We start from the raw sequence: 10,629 nt of genomic DNA on the forward strand, positions 1-10,629 counted from the left end.
GTGGTGGTGGTGGGTGGGAATGTAGAGGGGCGGTGGTGATGGGTGGGAGTGTAGAGGGGTGGTGGTAGTGGTGGGTGGGTGTATAGGGGTGGTGGTGGGAATATAGAGGGGCGGTGGTGGTTGGAAGTATAGAGGGGTGGTGGTAGTGGTGGGTGGGAGTGTAGAGGGGTGGTGGTGGTGGTGTGTAGTGTAGAGGGGTGGTGGTGGTGTGTAGTGTAGAGGGGTGGTGGTAGTGGTGGGTGGGTGTATAGGGGTGGTGGTGGGAATATAGAGGGGCGGTGGTGGGTGGGAGTGTAGAGGGGTGGTAGTAGTGGTGGGTGGGAGTGTAGAGGGGTGGTAGTAGTGGTGGGTGGGAGTGTAGAGGGGTGGTAGTAGTGGTGGGTGGGAGTGTAGAGGGGTGGTAGTAGTGGTGGGTGGGAGTGTAGAGGGGTGGTAGTGGTGGGTGGGAGTGTAGAGGGGTGGTAGTAGTGGTGGGTGGGAGTGTAGATGGGTGGTAGTAGTGGTGGGTGGGAGGGTAGAGGGGTGGTGGTTGTAGTGATGGGTGTGATTGTAGAGAGGGGGGTTGTGGTGGTGGATGGTAGTCGAGTGGTTATGGGGGAGGGGGAGGGGGGGAATGCTTCAGCTCAGTCCTACAAAACCTAACATTGTGGTCTAGCGGAAACAGTGCTCCTTGACTGCATGTTTTTCCTCCCAAATGTTACGAAACACCTCCGCCGGGTTCACACAAGTACAGACATTCCTCCTACGAGTGGAACGGCAACGATGTAGATTAACTTACCTTGTATAACCTAGCATAAAGCTATGTAGATAAAGTTATGGTAGGCTGTGTAAGGCTAGATAAGGTTATTAAAGTAATAGTTTAAGTAGGCCAGGAATTAGGATGGGTTATACAGGATTCCTTAGGTTAGGATAAGTTTGGATAATTTCAGTTATCCTCCTCTCCAGCTTCACTACATAGTTTTAATATCCGAAGCCTAGCGACCATCCTTCAGTTGGAGGGCGTAAATACGCTCTATTTAGAAAGGGGGGGAAGGGTGGCGGAGAGGGAGAGGGAGCGAGCCGATTTGTGGAGCGCAGATCGAAGGCGAAGGCATTAATAATATATTTAGTAAAATTTGACGTTATTGTCCCCTGTATCTGCCCCCTCAGGCGGTCTTGAGTTGCCGCTCCTCGCCGGCAGAACTAATTGCTAGCTGCTTGCCATACTAGACTACCACACCAGCTTGTATACATCTCTAAGGTCCTCTCTCGCTTTCTCTGAGAGGCAGAGAGTGCTGCGTGAGGCAGCACTCAGAGCACACACACGCAGCAGCGTCACTTGGTAAGCGGGGAATAACATTTAAAGAGTAAAAGGGAAACAAAAACAAAAATGAAGGACGGGAAATGTCAGGGTGGTTGGGACATTGGGAATAGGAATTATTCGTTCTGAGGTGTAGGGTTGGTGGGGCTGGAGGGGGGAAAGGGGTGGAGAGAGAGGAAGGGCCGGGGCAGGGAGGGAGAATAGTGGGAGAGAGGAAGGAGTGAAGGCAGGGGAAGGGTGATGGAGGAGTGGGAGGGAATGAGGGGTAGGAGGTCCCAGCTGATACACACTACTTCGCTGTTGTCGTACGGGGCCTCGAGGGGTTTAGGTGGGAGGGGAGGAGAGCGAAGGGGAGGAGAGGGTTGGGGGAGACAGAATTATAAGGCATGGATTATAGGAGTTAAAAATAAGTTTGTATGTTTGTCTGTTTGAATTACATGTATTAAGTTTGTTTGTTTTTTGCTGTGTTTTTTGTACCTGGTGAATTTATTTAGAGGAGGAAGAGGAGAAGGGGCAAGAGGAGGAGGATCAAGAGGAGGAGGATCAAGAGGAGGAGGATCAAGAGGAGGAGGATCAAGAGGAGGAGAGGCCGAGACTGAAATCGAAAACGTGTGGATTAGAAGGCTTCATTGTTGTTGTAATTTTGCTGTGTCATCGAAAATGTTTTAATGACTGGCATAGCACGGGCCCCTTGTTCTCTCTAGGTCTCTCTCTCTCTCTCTCTCTCTCTCTCTCTCTCTCTCTCTCTCTCTCTCTCTCTCTCTCTCTCTCACGCACGCACGCACGCACACACACACACACACACACACACACACACACACACACACACACACACACACACACATACACACACACACACCTCTTTCCATTATGCTCTCATTACTTGCCTCTACCCATCCATCTTTCACTCCGTTTTACGCCTTCCATCTCCCAAGTTCCCTCCCTCAGGTTCCTCTTACAGCATCATTTTTCTCCTTCAGTTGGCTCCCATCCCCCTAGATTTCAACGCCCCATCCGTTTCCTTACCTCCTTATGTTTCTTCTGCAGTACACAATCACAACCATCCAGGTAGTAGGTTGGCGACAACCATCCAGGTAGTAGGTTGGCGACAACCATCCAGGCAGTATGTTGGAAGACAACCATCCAGGCAGTATGTTGGTAGACAACCATCCAGATAGTAGGGTGGTAGACAACCATCCAGGTAGTAGAGTGGTAGACAACCATCCAGGCAGTATGTTGGTAGACAACCATCCAGGTAGTAGGGTGGTAGACAACCATCCAGGTAGTAGGGTGGTAGACAACCATCCAGGTAGTAGGGTGGTAGACAACCATCCAGGTAGTAGGGTGGTAGACAGCAACACTGGACAACAGTAAATTTGGCAGTTCTATAAATCAAAACTTATGTAGGTAGAATTAACCCAACACGTAAGATATTGGCAACATGTGTGGTTCTATGTTACATGTATCAACTTGAATACACCTCTGAGGCAAGCCTTGCGGCTGTCTACTCACATACATATATACGAATCCTACGCATGATACCTGCTTGTCAGGAAGAGTCGGAGAGCATCACTTGTGCTCTGGCTATCCCAGTGTTAAGACATTTACAAAAGGTTGCTATTCATTGTGTACACTGGTGTTTATTTTGCTCTGCCACAGACACATCTATATTTACATTCCTTTTTTTTTTGGGGGGGGGGGTATTATATGAAATCTGTTTCATATTAACATGAACCGACGAGGATACTTAAACAGTGCAGACAGCTTTTGCTACGTATGTAACAAGTAAACATTACGTGATAAATGGAAAAAAAAAATAAATCGTGTCAAGACTGCATAACAAGCGCTCTTTCGGTCGCAAGTGATCAGGGTAAAATATGGGCTCCACACATATGCTGTACTGTTAATACCTCTGGACTGACACAATGCTTGAATGGGAAATGTAAATCATTACCATTTGCAGTGATAGTAATGTAGCGAAAACCGAAGAAAAACATGAACAAGATAACATATGAAGGTTGTGAGTCAACATTAAAACCTGTGCCACAAACTGATAACACTGATTTTTATGAACCCCCAGAATCTGAGGTCTCACTTAAATGACCTTGTTAGTGACCTTGGCCTATCAAAGCAGACAGCTTTGATCGCACTTAACAGGAGTTAAACTTTTCAGCAGAAGGAACAAGATCTCATTTTCGTGCACGCCGTACTGGTTTGGGGACATTCTCTCAAATGGAGAATGTCATGTGTTTCTGCACTAACGTGAATGATCTTATGAATGAATTGGGTTAGAAACACCATTCTTATGAATGGAGACTGTACATCGATTCCAGCGAGGTCAGTTTGACAGAAGTGATACTTCACAACAGCAACGAAAAACCATCCGTGCCAGTGGTTCATGCTGTGGGATTAAATGAAACATAGGAGTCCATGGAAATTGTATTCAGACTAACAAAATGCAACGACCACAAGTGGAATATATGTGGGGACCTACAAGTGTTAGTGTTAATACTTGGTCTCCAACGTAGTTACTTAATACATATGTGCTTCCTTTGTTTGTAGAATAATCGTGACGATGCTAAAAACCACAAGATTAAAAATGGACGACAAGAAAAGACCTTATTCCAGGAAAATTCAGCAAATTGGCGCATCCTTAAAAGATATTTCTTCCACCACTGCCTATAAAGTTGGGCCTAATGAAAAACATTATGAAGGTTATGGATGGTTAAGGTGCAGGATTTCTTTACTTTAAGGAAAAACTGGAGGAGTTTTAACTGACGCAAAACTTGCTTGTTCACAGATACATGAACTACTACCCGACCCACAGTCTTCCTATCAGAACTGACCCCACTGGAGCTGGAAAGTTTTCAAACAAGTTGTCCAAAACTTCCTAGGAAGGCACAGAGCAGACAATTATGCTGAGTTCAAAACATGATAGAAGTCTATATAGAGCACTGGGTTGCTGTATATCTCTGAAAATGCACTTTTCTTTATTCTCACCTGGACTTCTTTCCATCCAATCTTGTTGCTGTTAGTGATGAAAATGGTGAAAGGTTGCAGGATATCATCAGTACAATGGAGGTACCCTGTCAGGGGCGTTTCAGTTCCATCGTGATGGGGGACTACTGTTGGTTTCTTCAGACACACCGCTGTTAGTTATAAGCGTACAACCAATATATTCTCACTTCCAGTGAGAGAGAATATGCTGCTCAGTGTCCTTGAATCATTCTTTAACAGTTACTTTATAATATGGAATAAGTTTTTAATGAGTTGTACGCGACCTGTGCTGTAAATTTAATAAACCATAAATAAACAATTCTTAATTATATTTTGCAATAACTAATAATCCTGACGTGCTAAATCTGCTTCGACTTTTGGATTTAGAATCAGCATGATAATATTACATAAGAATACCTACATTGATCTTACCAACAGACCAAAACATTTTTTTTTTCAGTATTATTTTCCGATTACCGTCTCTTTTACCCCTTCCCACAATTTATCACCTCTTTTCTCTCATTCTAGCTACCTCTTTACCCTCTCCCTCGCTCCCTCTTTACCACCCCTTCCTCCATCTTTACCTTCCCCCTCGCTCCCTCTTTACCCTCCCCCTCGCTCCCTCTTTACCCTCCCCCTCGCTCCATCTTTACCCTCTCCCCTCGCTCCCTCTTTACCCTCCCCCTCGCTCCATCTTTACCCTCCCCCTCGCTCCCTCTTTATCCTCCCCCTCCCTCTCTCACCGTTACCCTCTCGGCCCCCTCACCCTCTCTCCCTCTTACTCTCCCTGATACTCTGTTACTCTCTTTCCCTGTTATTCTCTCCTTGTTCCTCTTCCTGTTTCTCTCTCCCTCTTACTCTCTCCCCGTCACCCTCCACCACCGTCATCCTGTTAAGTAAAAGGACACAAGTGCAACTAATATGACATTTTATTGTGGCAACGTTTCGCTCTCCAGAAGCCGGCAAAGCTTGACAAAGCTCATGGAGAGCGAAACGTTGCCACAATAAAATGTCACATTAGTTGCCTTTGTGTCCTTTTACTTAACATGTCGGTAATTCTACCAGTATTAATACCACCGTCACCCTCTACCACCGTCACCCTCTACCACCGTCACCCTCTACCACCGTCACCCTCTACCACCGTCACCCTCTACAACCGTCACCCTCTACAACCGTCACCCTCCCTCATGCAGTTATTTGCAATACACTTTTCTCTAAATGTTTCTCGTGTGTTGGATCTTAGTGTAGAATAGCACCTCTCCACCACTCATTTAAGTAGTGTAGTATCCCACCTCCCCACCACTATTTTAACTAGCATAGTATTCCCACCTCCCCACCACTATTTTAACTAGCGTACTATACCCACCTCCCAACCACTATTTTAACTAGCGTAGTATACCCACCTCCCAACCACTATTTTAACTAGCGTAGTATACCCACCTCCCAACCACTATTTTAACTACCATAGTATACCCACCTCCCCGCCACTATTTTAACTAGCGTAGTATGCCCACCTCCCAACTACTATTTTAACTAGCGTAGTATACCCACCTCCCAACCACTATTTTAACTAGCGTAGTATTCCCACCTCCCAACCACTATTTTAATTAGCGTAGTATACCCACCTCCCAACCATTATTTTAACTAGCGTAGTATACCCACCTCCCCACCACTATTTTAACTAGCATAGTATTCCCACCTCCCCACCACTATTTTAACTAGTGTAGTATACCCACCTCCCCACCACTATTTTAACTAGCGTAGGATTCCCACCTCCCCACCACTATTTTAACTAGCGTAGTATTCCCACCTCCCCACCACTATTTTAACTAGCGTAGTATACCCACCTCCCCACCACTATTTTAACTAGCGTAGGATTCCCACCTCCCCACCACTATTTTAACTAGCGTAGTATTCCCACCTCCCCACCACTATTTTAACTAGCGTAGTATTCCCACCTCTCCAGCACTATTATAACTAGCATAGTATTCCCACCTCCCCACCACTATTTTAACTAGCGTAGTATTCCCACCTCCCCACCACTATTTTAACAAGCATAGTATTCCCACCTCCCCACCACTATTTTAACTAGCGTAGTATACCCACCTCCCCACCACTATTTTAACTAGCGTAGTATTCCCACCTCACCACTATTTTAACTAGCGTAGTATTCCCACCTCCCCACCACTATTTTAACTAGCACAGTATTCCCACCTCCCCACCACTATTTTAACTAGCATAGTATTCCCACCTCATCACTATTTTAACTAGCGTAGTATACCCATCTCCCCACCACTATTTTAACTAGCGTAGTATACCCACCTCCCCACCACTATTTTAACTAGCGTAGTATACCCACCTCCCCACTATTTTAACTAGCGTAGTATACCCACCTCCCCACCACTATTTTAACTAGCGTAGTATACCCACCTCCCCACCACTATTATAACTAGCGTAGTATACCCACCTCCACACCACTATTTTAACTAGCGTAGTATTCCCACCTCCCCACCACTGTTTTAACTAGCGTAGTATACCCACCTCCCCATTATTTTAACTAGCGTAGTATACCCACCTCCCCACCACTATTTTAACTAGCGTAGTATACCCAACCTCACCACCACTATTTTAACTAGCGTAGTATACCCACCTCCCCACCACTATTTTAACTAGCGTAGTATACCCACCTCCCCACCACTATTTTAACTAGCGTAGTATACCCACCTCCCCACCACTATTTTAACAAGCATAGTATTCCCACCTCCCCACCACTATTTTAACTAGCGTAGTATACCCACCTCCCCACCACTATTTTAACTAGCGTAGTATTCCCACCTCACCACTATTTTAACTAGCGTAGTATTCCCACCTCCCCACCACTATTTTAACTAGCACAGTATTCCCACCTCCCCACCACTATTTTAACTAGCATAGTATTCCCACCTCATCACTATTTTAACTAGCGTAGTATACCCATCTCCCCACCACTATTTTAACTAGCGTAGTATTCCCACCTCGCCACCACTATTTTAACTAGCGTAGTATACCCACCTCCCCACTATTTTAACTAGCGTAGTATACCCACCTCCCCACCACTGTTTTAACTAGCGTAGTATACCCACCTCCCCACCACTATTATAACTAGCGTAGTATACCCACCTCCCCACCACTATTTTAACTAGCGTAGTATTCCCACCTCCCCACCACTGTTTTAACTAGCGTAGTATACCCACCTCCCCATTATTTTAACTAGCGTAGTATACCCACCTCCCCACCACTATTTTAACTAGCGTAGTATACCCACCTCACCACCACTATTTTAACTAGCGTAGTATACCCACCTCCCCACCACTATTTTAACTAGCGTAGTATACCCACCTCCCCACCACTATTTTAACTAGCGTAGTATACCCACCTCCCCACCACTATTTTAACTAGCGTAGTATACCCACCTCCCCACCACTATTTTAACTAGCGTAGTATACCCACTTCCCCACCACTATTTTAACTAGCTTAGTATACCCACCTCCCAACCACTATTTTAACTAGCGTAGTATACCCACCTCCCAACCACTATTTTAACTTGCGTAGTATACCCACCTCCCCACCACTATTTTAACTAGCGTAGTATACCCACCTCCCCACCACTATTTTAACTAGCGCAGTATACCCACCTCCCAACCACTATTTTAACTAGCGTAATATACCCACCTCCCCACCACTATTTTATCTAGCGTAGTATACCCACCTCCCCATCACTATTATAACTAGCGTAGTATACCCACCTCCCCACAACTATTATAACTAGCGTAGTATACCCACCTCACCACTTAGCTAGCGTAGTATACCCACCTCCCCACCACTATTATAACTAGCGTAGTATACCCACCTCCCCACTATTATAACTAGCGTAGTATACCCACCTCCCCACCACTATTTAACTAGCGTAGTATACCCACCTCCCCACCACTATTATAACTAGCGTAGTATACCCACCTCCCCACCACTATTATAACTAGCGTAGTATACCCACCTCCCCACCACTATTTTAACTAGCGTCGTATACCCACCTCCCTACCACTATTTTAACTAGCGTAGTATACCCACCTCCCCACCATTTTAACTAAGGTAGTATACCCACCTCCCCACCATTATTTTAACTAGCGTAGTATACCCACCTCCCACCACTATTATAACTAACGTAGTATACCCACCTCCCCACCACTATTTTAACTAGCGTAGGATTCCCACCTCCCCACCACTATTTTAACTAGCATAGTATACCCACCTCCCCACCACTATTTTAACTAGCGTAGTATACCCACCTCCCAACCACTATTTTAACTAGCGTAGTATTACCACCTCCCCACCACTATTTTAACTAGCGTAGTATTACCACCTCCCCACCACTATTTTAACTAGCATAGTATACCCACCTCCCCAACACTATTTTAACTAGCGTAGTATACCCACCTCCCCTCCACTATTTTAACTAGCGTAGGATTCCCACCTCCCCACCACTATTTTAACTAGCATAGTATACCCACCTCCCCACCACTATTTTAACTAGCGTAGTATACCCACCTCCACACCACTATTTTAACTAGCGTAGTATACCCACCTCCCCACCACTATTTTAACTAGCGTAGTATTCCCACCTCCCCACCACTATTTTAACTAGCGTAGTATTCCCACCTCCCCACCACTATTTTAACTAGCGTAGGATTCCCACCTCCCCACTATTTTAACTAGCGTAGTATACCCACCTCCCCACCACTATTTTAACTAGCGTAGGATTCCCACCTCCCCACCACTGTTTTAACTAGCATAGTATACCCACCTCCCCACCACTATTTTAACTAGCGTAGTATTCCCACCTCCCCACCACTATTATAACTAGTGTAGTATACCCACCTCCCCACCACTATTTTAACTACCGTAGTATTCCCACCTCCCCACCACTGTTTTAACTAGCGTAGTATTCCCACCTCCCCACCACTATTTTAACTAGCGTAGTATTCCCACCTCCCCACCACTATTTTAACTAGCGTAGTATTCCCACCTCCCCACCACTATTTTAACTAGCGTAGTATTCCCACCTCCCCACCACTATTTTAACTAGCGTAGTATTCCCACCTCCCCACCACTATTTTAACTAGCGTAGTATTCCCACCTCCCCACCACTATTTTAACTAGCGTAGTATACCCACCTCCCCACCACTATTTTAACTAGCGTAGTATTCCCACCTCCCCACCACTATTTTAACTAGCGTAGTATACCCACCTCCCCACCACTATTTTAACTAGCGTAGTATTCCCACCTCCCCACCACTATTTTAACTAGCGTAGTATACCCACCTCCCCACCACTATTTTAACTAGCGTAGTATTCCCACCTCCCCACCACTATTTTAACTAGCGTAGTATTCCCACCTCCCCACCACTATTTTAACTAGCGTAGTATTCCCACCTCCCCACCACTATTTTAACTAGCGTAGTATTCCCACCTCCCCACCACTATTTTAACTAGCGTAGTATTCCCACCTCCCCACCACTATTTTAACTAGCGTAGTATTCCCACCTCCCCACCACTATTTTAACTAGCGTAGTATACCCACCTCCCCACCACTATTTTAACTAGCGTAGTATTCCCACCTCCCCACCACTATTTTAACTAGCGTAGTATTCCCACCTCCCCACCACTATTTTAACTAGCGTAGTATTCCCACCTCCCCACCACTATTTTAACTAGCGTAGTATTCCCACCTCCCCACCACTATTTTAACTAGCGTAGTATACCCACCTCCCCACAACTCTGAACATAATGAATTTCTTGTTATTTATCAATCTTTTACTTGTGTAAACGAGTGACTGTTTTTTGTTATATCGCCCTAATGCATTTCTTTCCAATGTTTATAATTTTTATATCTAATATTTTTAACAAATAAATGGAGTGGTAGAAGAAAACATGTAAATAGCCTCAAGGAGGAAACGGAATTTTTTTTTCTAGATGCGCATTTATTCTTTTCCCTAGAGAACATTACACGATATAAAATGATTGTATATATATATATATATATATATATATATATATATATATATATATATATATATATATATAGATATATATATATTATATACACTGTGAATGTATATAGTCAGTGCTGTATAACTGAAGAGGTCCTAAATATATTTATCAAACAACCTTGGCCACAAACGATTTGATACTCGTCTCCTGCCACTCCTGATATTGTACCACTTATCGTGGTGTGTGTGTACTCCACGCCACGCACTTGCATGTGTGTACGTCCAGGCGGTTGTGTGTGTGCCTGT

The sequence above is a fragment of the Cherax quadricarinatus genome, chromosome 82 (genome assembly GCF_038502225.1).
Source record: "Cherax quadricarinatus isolate ZL_2023a chromosome 82, ASM3850222v1, whole genome shotgun sequence".
NCBI lineage: Eukaryota > Metazoa > Arthropoda > Malacostraca > Decapoda > Parastacidae > Cherax > Cherax quadricarinatus.